The sequence below is a fragment of the Phodopus roborovskii genome, unplaced genomic scaffold, assembly GCF_943737965.1.
Source record: "Phodopus roborovskii unplaced genomic scaffold, PHOROB, whole genome shotgun sequence".
Lineage (NCBI taxonomy): Eukaryota > Metazoa > Chordata > Mammalia > Rodentia > Cricetidae > Phodopus > Phodopus roborovskii.
The window spans coordinates 13435192-13449629 of record NW_026126636.1 but is presented as its reverse complement, the minus strand read 5'-3'; the positions used below and the strand labels follow the sequence as shown (position 1 = coordinate 13449629).

At 45.5% G+C, this 14438-nt stretch overlaps 1 pseudogene; it reads left to right on the top strand.

Annotated features, from left to right (window-relative positions):
* The first annotated feature begins 6386 nt into the window (after positions 1 to 6386).
* On the top strand, positions 6387 to 14412 carry LOC127238475 (zinc finger protein 805-like; annotated as a pseudogene).
* The last annotated feature ends 26 nt before the right edge of the window (positions 14413 to 14438 follow it).

Here is a 14438-nt window from a genome sequence, read left to right as displayed (position 1 = left end):
ATAATCAGGATGATCTCCCATAGGCAGGCCCACAGGCCAACCGGATCTAGACAGTTCCTCCCTGAGACTCCCGGTGATTGGGGGTTGTATCAAGTTGTCAGTTAAGTCTAGCTCTTACATGCCCCAACAGCCTCTTTCTCCCCTTGGAGCCCAGGGAGCAGCATGACCGTCAGGGTGTGCTGTGTAGTTCAAGCCTTAATCTCTCTCTCTCTGTACCCTTTGAGCCAAGCACACCTGATATCCTCCCAAGCAGCCCGAGGCTAACACTAATACTTTTAGTGACTTTTCAGGTGGCTTTCACCTTTGAGGATGTGGCTGTAATTTTTACCCGAGATGAGTGGGGGCAGCTGGCTCCAGCTCAAAGGACCCTGTACCAGGAGGTGATGCTGGAAAACCGTGGGCTTCTGGTCTCTCTGGGTAAGTGTCGTCAACTACCCCTTCCAGACAATGCATCCTTGGCTGCTTTCAGCCTACCCTGCATCTCCCGGCCGTGGTGGTTAAGAGGACCTTAGAGCCTACCTTCGTTCCTAACCCCGCTTCAGACATTTTCTAGCCTCATCTCTTCCTGAGTTGTGTCTCTTTGGGCAAGAGATATAGCACCTCCAAGCACTAAAGGTCATCCAGAGAGGACGGGAGGGGTGTTTGGCAGATCCTTAGAGGCAGAATTTCCAATTTCTTCAGCAAGGGCTTTTTTCCTTACAAGATTTACTTTTATTATTTGTAGTCATTTGTGTGTGTATGTAAGAGTCTGCAAACACCAGAACCAGCAGAGAATTGTTCTAATGACTCAAGAGGGAAATCTGGTCCAGCACAACTCAGTGGCTGGTGTTGGTTCAGACTCAGACTTTCACTCCAGGCAGCTTACATTAGACATGTTTAAATACAGCACAACATTGTAACGAGTAAGTTTTTCCACCTGCTGCTGGTCTTGTCCCACTGCTGCGCCAGCCCCAATTAACAAGCCGAGACTCTGTATTTGATACAATGCTGTTGGCCAGCTACTTGTTTCTTATCGGCTAGCTCTGTCTTAATTATTAACCCATTTCTGTTAATCTACGTATTTCCACGTGGTCTCATCTTACTGGGGAATGGGGCCTGCGGCTGGTCTCCCCAGTCTCTCCATCTTGACGCATCCTTCCTACTTCCTCTTTCCTCCTTGTCTCCTAGTCCCGCCTATCTTGCTTTCCTTTTGGCCAACAGCGCTCTATTCATTAACCAGTATGAGAAACATAATACTTAATTCTGTGTGCACAAAAATTCTTAAGGCACAGCTGCACTGAAACTCTTTGTAAAGTACATAAACCTCTTCTGTAAAGAGAAGTCCTATAGGTTAAATAGGAAAGCAGGCTCAAAGTAAATAGCTCAGAGAAGGATCCAGGAGAGGATAGCACCATGGATCGACTGAGATAAATGTCTGGGGCATCCAGGTGTGGCCTGGCCACACAGATAGCACAAAGGTCACCAGGCTGTAACCACCTTCACTCCCAGGCTTCTGGGTGGAAAACAGGTCATGCATCTCTTTGAAGAGACAACTCAATGTTTACCTTCCCTGGTTTTCCTAGTACTTAGCTGTGAACATAAGGACCGCATGTCTCCTGCAGGCCATAGAGGAGGCCAGATGTATCGGATGATGTTGCAGTTGGAATTGCAGGAGACATGGGTGTTAGGACTCACACCCACATCCTCTGGAAGAGCAGTACATGCTCTTAACCACTGAGCCATCTCTCCAGCCCCCTGTAGCTAGTGTTTTTCCCTACTAAGCCCCCTCCCTAGCCTATCCCTCTCCCCCACCTTTTTTCCCCAAGTGTAGTGATACTCTTATGCTAGTACTAGAGAGGCTGAGGGAGGAGGAATCGAAGGCCAGGTTCAGCTAAAAGTGAGACCCTTGGTATTTTTATTTTTCTCTGCTTTATCAAATTTGCAGCTAAGGATAAAGTCAGGAGGGCATCCCAGTGAATATTGAATGCCCCTGTTTATTGTTATCAATCTTTTTATGCTCCCATCAAAAGAGAGGGAGAAGGCAAAGGACTTCTTTACCATGACAAAGAACAAGCATTACCTTCTCAACACCCAAAACCTCAAATAACTGTATCCCGAGTTAAGTATTCTGTTGTTCAGGCAGGACATATAGCGACATCCTGTGCCAAGCATCCTATTACGTTTACATTTTAGGCCAGACAGCCTGTTGCTTCACCTTGGAAGAGCAAGGGCAGACAAAACTCTCTAACCTTAAGTCAAAATGGAAGGGAGTCAATTCTGTGGATTCCTACACACTTCCACATCATAGTTCATCATTGAAGGAACTCAAACAGAGTAGAATCCTGGAGGCTGGAGCTGATGCAGAAGCCATGGAGGGGTGCTGCTTACTGGCTTGTTTCCTCTGGATGCTCAGCTTGCTTTTATTTTTTAAATTTATTATGTATATTCAACATTCCACCTCCGTGTATGCCTGCACTCCAGAAGAGGGCAACAGATCTCATTACAGATGGCTGTGAGCCACATGTGGTTGCTGGGAATTGGACTCGGGACCTCTGGAAGAGCAGCCAGTGCTCTTAACCTCTGAGCCATCTCTCGAGCCCCTCAGCCTGCTTTCTTAGGGAACCCAGGACCACCTGCTCAGGGGTGGCACCACACACGTGGGCCAGACCCTCCCACATCTTCACTAGTGGAAAATGCCCCACTGGCTTGCCTACAGGCCAACCAGCTAGAGGTATTTTTCTTCTTGGAGGTTCCACTTCTGAAATATGTCTCGCTTTGTGTCAAGCAGGTTGTTGCTCTGAGAGGTTGGTTCCCCAATCCCTGTGGAGAAAGGTTTGTGCAGGCTCTGAGAATTAGTTTTTGTAGGGGAGAAGGGCCAGGTACTGCTTTTTTGATGTTGTTTTGTTTAAACCTCAGAATAAAAGATAAGCCAGATTTGCTGTGAATATGTGAGGGTTAGTTTTTTTCTGAAAGTCCATGGCAGGTAGGTTTCTTAAATCATTGGGCCTGTTTATGTCCCTGTTTTTTTTGGGGGGGGGGTTAATGTTTTTTAATTTTAATAATTTAATCTATTGAATTAACATTAATTATCAACCACAGTTCCCTCTTTCTCTGCTTCTGTGTCCCACCACCACCATTCCCATCTACTCTCTTCCCCATCCACTCCTCTGTCTCCATTCAGAAAGGGCAGGCCTCCCATGGACAACATCAGGTTGAGGTAGGACCAAGCTCCTCCCCTTGCATCAAGACAGGACAAGGTAATCCAGCATGGGGAACAGGTTCCCAAAAGCCAGCTAATCAGCAGGGTCAGGTCCTGGTCTCACTGCTAGGAGCCTAACAAGGAGACCAAGCTACACACACATGCAGAGAGCCCGGGCCCCATGCAGGCTCCCTAACTGTTGGTCCAGAGTCCATGTGCTCCCATGAGCTCAGGTCAGCTGTCTCTGTGGGTTCCTCTGTCATGATCCTGACCCCACCCCTGCTCATACAATCCCTCCTTCCTTTCTTCAGGAGGACTCCTGGAGAACAGCCCAGTGCTTGGTTGGTGGATCTCTGCATCTGCTTCCATCAATTACTGGGTAAAGGCTCAATGATGACAATTAGGGTGGACACCAATCTGATCACAGTAGATGGCCAGTTCAGGTACTCTCCACTGTTGTTAGGAGTTTTAGCTGAGATCATCCTTGTGGATTCCTAGGAGTTTCCTTGACACCAGGTTTCTCCTTAACCCTGAAATGCTCTACCTCTATCAAGATGTGTCTTTCCTTACTCTGCCCATCTGTATTGCCCTCAACTCCCCTCCAGCCCCCATCCTGCCCAAAACACCCACTCCCTCAAGTTCCCATCCTCCCATCCCCCAACCTCTGCCCCTAGTTAACACAGGAGATATATCTCTCTCTCTGTCTCTCTCTTTCTCTCTCTCCCTCTCTTTTAACATTCCCAGGGAAATCCATGCATCCCTCTCTGGACCCTCTTTGTTCTCTAGCATCTCTGGGGCTGTGGATTGTAGGTTGGCTATCCTGTACTCTATGTCTAATATCCACTTAAGAATGAGTACATACCGTGTTTCTTTCTGGGTCTGGGTTACCTCAGAATGGCTTTCCCTAATTCCATCCATTTGCCTGTAAATTTCATGATGTCACTATTTTTTAACAGCTGAGTAATACTCTATTGTGTAAATTACCACATTTTCTTTATCCATGGTTCAGTTTGGGGACATCTAGGTTGTTTCCAGGTTCTGGGTATTATGAATAACTCTGCAAAGAACATAGTTGAGCAAGTGTCATTGTAGTCTGATTGAGAATACTTTGGGTATGCCCAAGATTGGTATAGCTGGGTCTTGAGGTAGATTGATTGATTCCCATTTTTCTAAGAAAAAATTGATTTTCAGAGTGGCTGTACCAGTTTGCACTCCCATCAGCAGTGGAGGAGTGTTGTCCTTACTCCACATCCTCTCCAGCATAAGCTGTTATCAGTCTTTTTGAATTTAGCCATTCTGGCAGGTGTAAGATGGAATTTAATTTGCATTTCCCTGATGACTAAGGATGTTGAACAATTCTTTAAGTGTGTCTTGACAGTTTGAGATTCTTCTGGTGAGAACTCTCTGTTTGGATCTGTACCCCATTTTTTTAATTGGATCATTTGGTATTTTGATGTCTAATTTCTTGAGTTCTTTTTATATTTTGGAGATCAGCCCTCTGTCAGATGGGTTTGGTGAAGATCTTTTCCCATTGTGTAGGCTGCCATTTTGTCTTGTTGACTGTGTCCTTGGCCTTGCAGAAGCTTCTCAGTTTCAGGAGGTCCCATTTATTAATTGCCGATCCCAGTGTCTGTGCTACTGGTGTTATATTTAGGAAGTGGTCTCCTGTGCCAATGTGTTCAAGGCTACTTCCTACTTTCTCTCCTATCAGGTTCAATATAACTGGGTTTATGTTGATCCACTTGGACTTGAGTTTTGTGCAGGGTGATAGATATGGATCTATTTGCAGTCTTCTATATGTCAATATCCAGTTATGCCAGCACTATTTGCTGAAGATGCTTTATATTTTCCACTGTATAATTTTTAGTTTCTTTGTCAAAAATCGGGTGTTCATAGGTGTGTGGGTTTATGTCAGGGTCTTTGATTCAAGTTCATTGATCCACCTGTGTGTTTTTATGCTAATAACAAGCTGTTTTTATTACTATAGCTCTATAATAGAGCTTGAAGTCAATGATGACTCCAGAAGTTCTTTATTGTACTAGGTTGTTTTAGCTATCGTGGGTTTTCTGTATTTCCATATGAAGTTGAGTGTTGTTCTTTTAAGGTCTGTGAAGAATTGTGCTGGAATTTTGATGGGGATTGCATTGACTTTATAGATTGCTTTTGGTAAGATTGTCTATTGGGAAGGAGGAGTTAGTGGCTTAGTATAAGATTTTTGGCTATTCTGTGTCTTCTGCGAAATAATTCAGATAAGTGCTGTTTATAAAATTATTAATTGCAGTTCTTTTCACCTTTTTTCTCTCTCTCTTTCTTTCAAAAGCCTCAGACATGCTAGGCAAGTGCCTACCCCTGAGTTACATTCCCCAGCCCACATTCATAATACTTCTATTAGCTATGTATGTATGCTACAAGTTTATTTTTCCAGTTTTTGAAGTAGTGTTTTTATAGGAACGTCAGGCTGGCCTTCAGGCTTTCTGTGTAGCTCAGACTGATCTCGAACTTGTGATCCTTTTGTCTCTGTCTCCTGATTGTGCTGGGAGACACCAGACTATTATTGTTTTTACTACATTTTTTATCTCGTTTATGTGTGTGCATTCACATATGTATATCTGTACCGCGGAACATGGGTGAAGATCAGGGGACAACTTTCAGCAATCAGTTCTGTCCTATTATCTCAGGGCATCAGGCTTGGTGGCAATTCTTTTTACCTTCCAATCTTCTCACGAGCCCCTGGGCCACTGCTTAGGAGCTAATAATGAGCAATCTTTATGGAAATACTAAGTTAGGAATTCTTTTTTGTTTTTGTTTGTTGAGACAGGGTTTCTCTCGGTGTAACAGCTCTGGGGCTCTTCTGGAACTTGCTTTGTAGCCCAGGCTGTCTTTTAAGTCAGGAATTGAGAGTGTCTGTCTACTCTAGACTCTTTCCCATTATGTATACTTTCAAATTGGTCTCCCTTTGAGAGTCAGGAATTCAAGAGTTACAAAAGAAGGAATTACAAACCAGGGTTACCAGACATCAAGGTACTGTTTAAGCTTGACATTTTTCTTTAACATGGCACTTTTATTTTTCCTGTGTTTTTATTACTTATTTCAGGTAACAATGTAAAAACCAAGGCCACAGAACTTCCCATGTACAAGCCAGCACTATCTAAGGGAGTCTCACACCAGAACGGATTAACAAAAGAAGCCTCAGTACAAACTCCTGTTCAAGTTGGTTCCTCAGAAATGCAGCAAGGACACTTTCAAACAGGGATAGATCCTCAGAGCAAGCTGTTTCCTGGGAAAATCAGCCTTGACCATGCCAGTTTAGGGACAGCTGAAGACCTGTGTTCAAGGATTATACAGAAGCACGCCTCAGATAAGGAGGAGGAAAGTGTCTTCAAAGGTCTTGATTGTGGCCAAGTGTTCAGCAAGAAGCGCCTCCTTGCTCGACCTGCCAGGAGGCGCTGTGGAGTGAAGCCGTATGAGTGTACCGAGTGCGGGAAGACTTTCAGCAAGGGCACATAGATTCTTCAGCACCGCATGGTCCTTAGCGGCAAGAAGCCCTGCAAGTGCGTGGAGTGTGAGAAGGCCTTCAGCCTCAAGTCCCACCTTACACAGCACCAGCGCATCCACAGTGGGGAGCGGCCTTATAAATGTGAGCAGTGCGGCAGAGCTTTCACGCACAGCTCTTCTTTTGTCCTACATAACAGAAGCCACACTGGAGAAAAACCCTTTGTCTGTAAAGAATGTGGAAAAGCTTTTCGAGACAGGCCCGGTTTCATTCATCCGGCATTACATTATCCACAGCGGGGAGAACCCATAGGAATGCTTTGAGTGTGGCAAGGTCTTCAAACACAGGTCCTACCTCCTGTGGCACCAGCGGACTCACACTGGGGAGAAGCTGTGTGAGTGCGGGAAAGCATTTTGGGAGAGTGCGGCCCTGAACCACCACTATGCCATCCACACTGGGGAGAAGCCCTCTGAGTGTGGCAAAGCCTTCAACCACAGAACTACCTCAAGAGGCACCAGGGCATCCACACCGGGGAGAAGCCTTCCGTGTGCGGTGAGTGTGGGAGAGCCTTCACCTACTGCTCTACTTTCATCCTGCATAGAAGGGCCCACACTGGAGAAAGACCCTTTGAGTGCAAAGAATGTGGGAAAGCCTTCAGCAGTAGAGCCGACCTTATCCACCACTTAAGCATCCACACTGGAGAGAAGCCATGTGAGTGCAGAGTGCAGGAAGGCCTTCAACCGCCGGTCAGGACTCACAAGGCACCAGCGGATCCATAGTGGGGAGAAACCCTATGAATGCGGCGAGTGTGGGAAAACCTTTGGCTGGAGCGCAAACTTCACCCGACACTCCATCATTCACACTGGAGAGAAGCTGTGTGAGTGCAGTGAGTGCGGGAAGACATTCAGCCGCAGCTCAGCTCATCCCTCACTCAGCATCAAAGGGTGCACAGCCACAGCGAGAGAAACCCCACCAGTGTCCTCACTGTGAGAAAAGCTGTTGCACATTGCTGTTTGTCATATGAAAACATTGGAAATTGAGCATTATTGAGAATGGAGGAGGGATACGCGGACCAGGCTGGCCTCGAACTTAAAGAGATCCTCCTACCTCTTCCCTGCTCTTAGTCATTTCTTGACTAGGGGGTTTAGATTACTGATTTGAACCTCTTTTTTTTTTTATTTTATTTTATTTTCTAAAGTAAGAAGGAAGCTCTAAATTTATCACAATATTGTTGCTGTCATTCAGGTTTTAATGTTTTAACTCTGTTGTCTTCAGTTTTGAAATGTCTTATTTCTTCTCTAACACAGGAGCTATTTAGAAATGCATTGTTTAGTTTCCTAGTCTTTTGAGTATTTCTTGCTGTTTGTTGTTGTTTCTGTTAAAACTTCTTCCCCAGCCCAGAGTTTGGTCTGTTCTGCCACCATTGGTGGAATGTCTATGAATGTCTATGTGACCCTGTTTGCCCCTCACTGCACTGCTTGTCCATAAGCCCTGACTGTCCCCTTCCCTCCATTCTCTAACAGATACGTTCCTTGCAACTGGTCTATGCTCTGTCCGTTCCCTGTATAGTCACAAAGTCCTTTCATCCCACAGATGTTTCACAGTGACTTCCATCACTATTATCTGCATGCACAAGTCTCACAAAAGATCCTTTGTGAGCTATACTTTGTAAACAACCTATCTGAATTAAAGGTCTTTCTGACTTTTGAGTCCTGTCTTCTTAAAGGCAATGTGTGACGGGGGATGTCCTCCTGTATATATGCTTCTCTTATTGGCTGATGAATAAAACACTGTGGGTTTCTACAGTCACATAGCAAATGTTAGCAAACTGTCTAGGACTATTGATGAGAAAATACAGAGGAGAACTGGAGAAAGGACCTCGCCTCAGCCTGATACCTTCTCTATATAGATAAGTCTTCAGTTGTTTTAACTTGCAAATGTTATCCGTGTTAACATTTGTGACTGTGAAGGTGTAATGGCCAGGCGGAGTGCTGTGTCCATATCATGTGACACGCAGTTTCTAATCTATTCTTTACTCATGCTGATTCAAGAACACGGGGCTTATAACCCTTCCTATATTCTGAAATGTGGACATTGTAAAATCAAAAAATAACATTGTCAGAGGCATAGTCACTTGTGTGGATCCAAGTTTCATGTTAAGAAGGATCAGTCTCTCAGGAGATCTTATCTCTTTCCCCATCTCCAGTACCTCTCTCTTAGGGTCCTCCTTATTTCCTGTCTTCTCTGGGGTTGTGAATGGTAGGCTGGTGATCCTTTGCTCTATGTGTAATATCTACTTATGAGTGAGTGCATACCATGGGAGCAGGGCGGGACAGGGAGGAGGAAGGAGAGGGATGGAAGAGAACGTAAGGGGTCAGGAAGATCGGGGTGAGGAAAGAATAGAGAAAGAACAAGAAAAGAGATACCTGAGTAGAGGAAGCCATTATAGGTTTAAAGAGAAATCTAGCACTAGGGAAATGTCCATAGATCCACAAGGATGACCCCAACTAAGAATCTAAGCAATACTAAATACCCTCCTGTATAATGAGATCGAAGACTACCTTAAATGCCATCCTAGAGCCTTCACCCAGTAGCTGATGGAAGCAGAAGCAGATACCCACAGCTAAGCACTGAGCTGAACTCCTGGAATCCAGTTGTAGAGAGGGAGGAGTGATGAGCAAAGGGGTCAAGACCATGCTGGGGAAACCCACAGAGACAGCTGACCTGAGCAAGTGGGAGCTCACAGACCCGCAGTCTGACAGCTAAGGAACAAGCATAGGACTGATCCAGGCCCCCTGAACAAGGGTGTCAGTTGGGAGGCCAGGGCAATTCATGAGACCTCTGTCAGTGAAACCAGTATTTATCCCTAGTGCATGGACTTTGGGAGCCCATTCCCTATGGAGGGGGATACTCTTTTATTATAGATACAGGGGGGAGCGCCTAGACCCTGCCCCGAAATGATGGGTCAGACTTTGATGATTCCCTATGGGAGGCCTCACCCTCCCTGGGGAGTAGATGGAGGTTGGTGGAGAGGCACGGGAGGATGGGAGGGAGAGGGAGCAGGGATCATTGGTTTGTAAAATAAGACTGTTTAATTAAAAAAAAAAAAAAAAAAAGCAGTTGGTCTCATAAGGTGAGGTGGTGGGCCAAGATACTGTTTATCTTTTCTCCAGGCAGTGGCCTGAAGGAGTTGTGACAGAGTACAGAGAAGAAACTATATTCCCCACCATCCTGTGCCAATTGGACAGTGTGGGACTCCCGTCACCACAATTGTGACATCTGAATTGGTTCAGGCTCTGTCCAAACTGGTTTGGAAGTCTGCTGCCAAGTAACATCCCACCCGCAGGACCCAGCAGGTTAAGACAGCATGCCAGACAGCTGGCATTCCTATCCTGGTCATACCTGGAGTCAGCTCCTAAGCTTGGTGGGCGTTTCTACACCAGGCAGGCTGAGGGCACCCAGGCGTGGGTTAGCAAATGAGCCCCCACTGCTTGCCCACTAAGCTGCTGCACAGATGGACCGAGCTCAGGTGATTGGAAGTTCTCTCAGATTCTCGCCCAGATACGGAGGGATGTGTGTCCTGGACAGCATCTTCATTACTTCCTCTCCCTAAATTTAAGCGCCCAGTGGTTGATCAGGGGAACTCCAGGCTGTCCTTAGCTTTGGAGGGTGAAATGTGGAAGGGTTGCAAGGAAATAATACTCAGGTGTAACAGTGAGTTACGAGAGTTTCAGAAACCTCAAGCCTTCTGGGAGCAGGGGTTCAGGCTCCTCCAATTGAGACCCCCCCCCCTTCCTGAGGATTGTGCTTCTGTCCCGAGAGTGACTGGCAAATTCAGTGCAGATATGGAGGGTGTGTGGGACAGATTTTAACAGCGGTCCCCTTGCTTCAGAGTGCAAATGAGTGTGTGTGTGTGTGTGTGTGTGTGTGTGTGTGTGTTCAAGTACAGGTGCCAGAATAAGGTGTTGGATCCTTGTGGATCCAGAGTTACAGATGGTTCCCAGGCCTCTTAGTGGAAAAAAAAAATATGATATTTGGGGTGGGAGCAAAGTCCCAGCAATAAAGAGCACTTGGCTTCTCCTCTAGAGGACCTGGGTTCAGTTTCTAGTACCCATATCTGGTGGATTACAACAACTTTAATTCCAGTTCTGTGAGCTCTGACTCTCTCTTCTGAACTTGCCAGGTACCTGCATGGATATGGAGCCCATACATACTCTCAGGTACAGACATACAAATAGAATAAAATGTACAAAGTGAGATCCAGAAGAGACTCCAAAACTACACTGAGAAACCCTGTCTCAAAAAACCAAAAACAAAAGCCAAAACAAACAAACAAAACCACCGTGGAGTCAGAGGACAACCCGCAGGGATTCTTTCTGCCACGTGGGTCCTGGGGGCTGGGACTCAGCTGTCAAGCTTGGCAACAAGTGCCATCTTCCTGGCATTACCTCAAAATCCTCCAAAGCCTGTGTGCAGTTCTCATAAACTAGGGATGCACTTTTCCAGGACTGTACACTCAGGATCAGATTTACTCACATGTCACTGTACTGTGGCTCTGTAGCTGTTCTGTAGAACCCCTTTGGGGTTTGGGGTTCTTTATTACCTCCTGACATTTTGTTTTGTGATGTGGGCCTGCCTCGGTCCATTACCTCCTTTTTTCCTTCCAGATTTTTTTGTTGTTTTGACTTTGTGGCCCTGGCTGTGTTAGAAGTCACTCTATAGACCAGGCTGGCCTGGAGCTCACATCCTCTCTGAGTTCAAGGGCAGCCTTGTCCAGAATGTGCAGATCTCTGAGCCTGTCTCTATGGCAGCCAAGTCCACTGTCAGAGCAAATCATCTCAAGCAGCAGTTCTCAACCTGTGGGGGCAAAATCTGTTAGGGCTTCAGTGACCCTTTCACAGGCATATCCTAAGCCTTTTGTACGAATTCTAATTGGTCTTAGTAACAAGCCGGAGCCAGCTATTGGTAAATGCTGAAAGATCAGAGAAGCAGAGCAGTCCGCCACTAGCACTACCTCTACCTAATGCTCAGATGGAACAGGCTGAGCTCCTGTCTCTAGGAATCCTCAGACTGAACAGTGTTGAGGTACTGTCTCCACCTCCCCTGTGCTGGGATTAAAGGCTTGTGCCTCCAATGTGCTGGGATCAAAGGCATGAGCCACCAATGCCTGGACACTGTGGTTAACTAGTGGGTAGCTCCACTCTCTGACTTCAGGCAAGGTTTATTTGTTAGAACACAGATAAAATATCAGCACATTGAAGGTTACAGGTTTCTGGCATATCTCAGACTGCTGTGGCCAGGAGGAAATGCCAAGAAAACCTGCCTAGTTGCATGCACCAATGTTATGTTAAAGCTTACAGTGAACCCTGCATGGATTCCATGGCAGCCGAGGTTGACCTATGGAGGGACAAACATGCCAGGCAGACAGAGCTTAAGTGAGAAGTTTTTCAGAAAGGGGAGGGAGGGAGTAGGAAAGAGAAAATGGTAAAGAGACCAGAGACACAGAAGAGGGAGGTAGGAAAAGTCCTGTCTGCCCCAGGGAAACAGCAGGAAAGAGATCATAAGTGGGTGGGGTCTGTCTTTTAAAGGGTCCTTTGCACCTGCGTGCACACTAGTACTCATGGAACCTTGGACAGACCAGAGTACTGTCTGAGTGCATTCTGCCCGGTGACAGGGGCAAGCCTGAGTCCTTACAGGTAGGGTTAGAGTAGTGGCTCTCAGCCTTCCTAATGCTGTGACACTTTAATATAGTTCCTCATGTTGTTGTGACCCCCAACCTCCCAGTTATCTTGTTGCTACTTCATAACTGTAAGTTTGCTACTGTTATGGATCACAATGTAAGTATCTGGGATGCAGGATATCTGACGTAACACTTCCAAAGGGCTTGCAACCTACAGGTTAAAAACCACTCATCTACAACTCCAGTTCTAGGATTTCCAGTGCTTTTTCTGGCTTCTGAAGGTGTCAGGAACACATGTGTTACACAGAACAGGAAGGCAAAGCACCCATATCCATACAAGTAAGTCCTTTCTTTTTTCTTTTTGAATAAGTGATAGAACCATAGACAACATCAACACCTGTAAGGAATTCTTGGAATTTTTAATGAGCCAAAATTTATAGTCTTGTGATTTGTCTGTCATCAAGTATTTTAATGCTTTTGGCATAACTTTTTGATGTTCTATGCAATGATGCTTGATTAAGCATGAGTTTTGGATGACACATGATTTTCTATAAGGTTTACAAGTCTCTATTTTCTGCCTACCATCAACAGGGCACCGTCAGTGTAGACCAGATAATGGGCAAAAGGAAAACACTTGAATATCTTTTCCTAGTTTATGTAGATTGTTATGTTTAAAATTGTTTTGTCTTATTTTGTTTTTGTATGCATGCTTTGCCTGCATGTGGTTGTTTGCCACATGTATGCATGGTACCTATGGAAGTGTTGTGCCTCTGTATGGGTGCTGGGAATCAAACCCAGGTCACTTCCAAGGACAAGTGTTTTTGGTCACTGTTCCCACTCTCCAGTCCTGATAAATCCTTTTATTTTGTTGTGTCTCTTAATGGCATCAAAATAATTTCTTCATCTAAATTATTTTGCCTAATAAAAGTGACAAGTCGGTAGTGTTTGTAACACTGGAGTTGCTTTCACTAAAGCTTAAAAATTTAAATTAAGGGGCCTGCATGCTCCAAATGTTAGGTTTTCAATGTTTTTGTTATTTAATTTTAATTTTTATTTTTTTTAGATAGGGTCTCACTTTATAGAGCTGTCGGGCTTAGAACTTGCTATGTACACTGGGCTGGACTGGAATTCATAGTAATCCACCTGCTTACTGAGATTAAAGTTGTGTACTACCATGCCTGGCTTTCCAGTTTTCTTTTTATGATTATTTTAAATATGTATATATGTGTGTAGGCCTGTATACATTTGAGTGTGATGCCTTCAGATGCCAGAAGAGGGAGACAGGATCGTCTGGGGTTGACCTTTTCAGGTGGTCCCAGGCAACCTAATGTTGCTATGTGCTGGGAACTCAACTAGGGTCATCAGCAAGAGCAGCAAGTGTTCTTAGATATTGAGCTCTCCAATCCACTGCACTGGTACAAGCAACATGTCGTTATTCGGCTTCTGTCAACTAAGAGACCCAAATTTGGGACCCATGAACAAGAGGTTCATTTCACTTTGAAACGCAAGGGCCCTATGAGTGACGTACAGTACATTTGGGAGAACTAAAACCTCCACCCCCAAGACTTGGGGATGCTTTTCCTGGACCTCAAAAGCAGAAACGTTAAAAAAAAATAAGTCATGAGTCCTGAAATGCGGGATTAACACAAATGGCCAGAGAAATCAGAGTGAATTCCACATAAGGTGAGAGTACCAGGCCAAGTTTTCACTGTCTTACTTCTCTCCAGGAAGTGGCCTAAAGGAGTCAGGATCAAATAGCGGCTGGGTTCAGAGAAGAAACTACATTACCCACAGGCCTATGTCAAGGGCACTATTTGATAGGGCGGGACTTATTGCGTCACCATTGTGACGTCTGTCCAAACTGGTTTGGCAGTCGGCGACCAGATCACTTCCCTCCAGCGGAGCCCAGCAGGGAAGACCGAGAGACCACGGCACTTTTCTCCGAGCCCGAGTGACATCTGGCATTCCAATTCTGGTCGTACCTGCAGCCAGTCCCTACGATTTGTAAGCATTTCTGCACCGGGCAGACTTGAGAGCATCCGGGATTGGATTGTCCACTGAGCCCCGGCTGCCTGCCCACTAAGCTG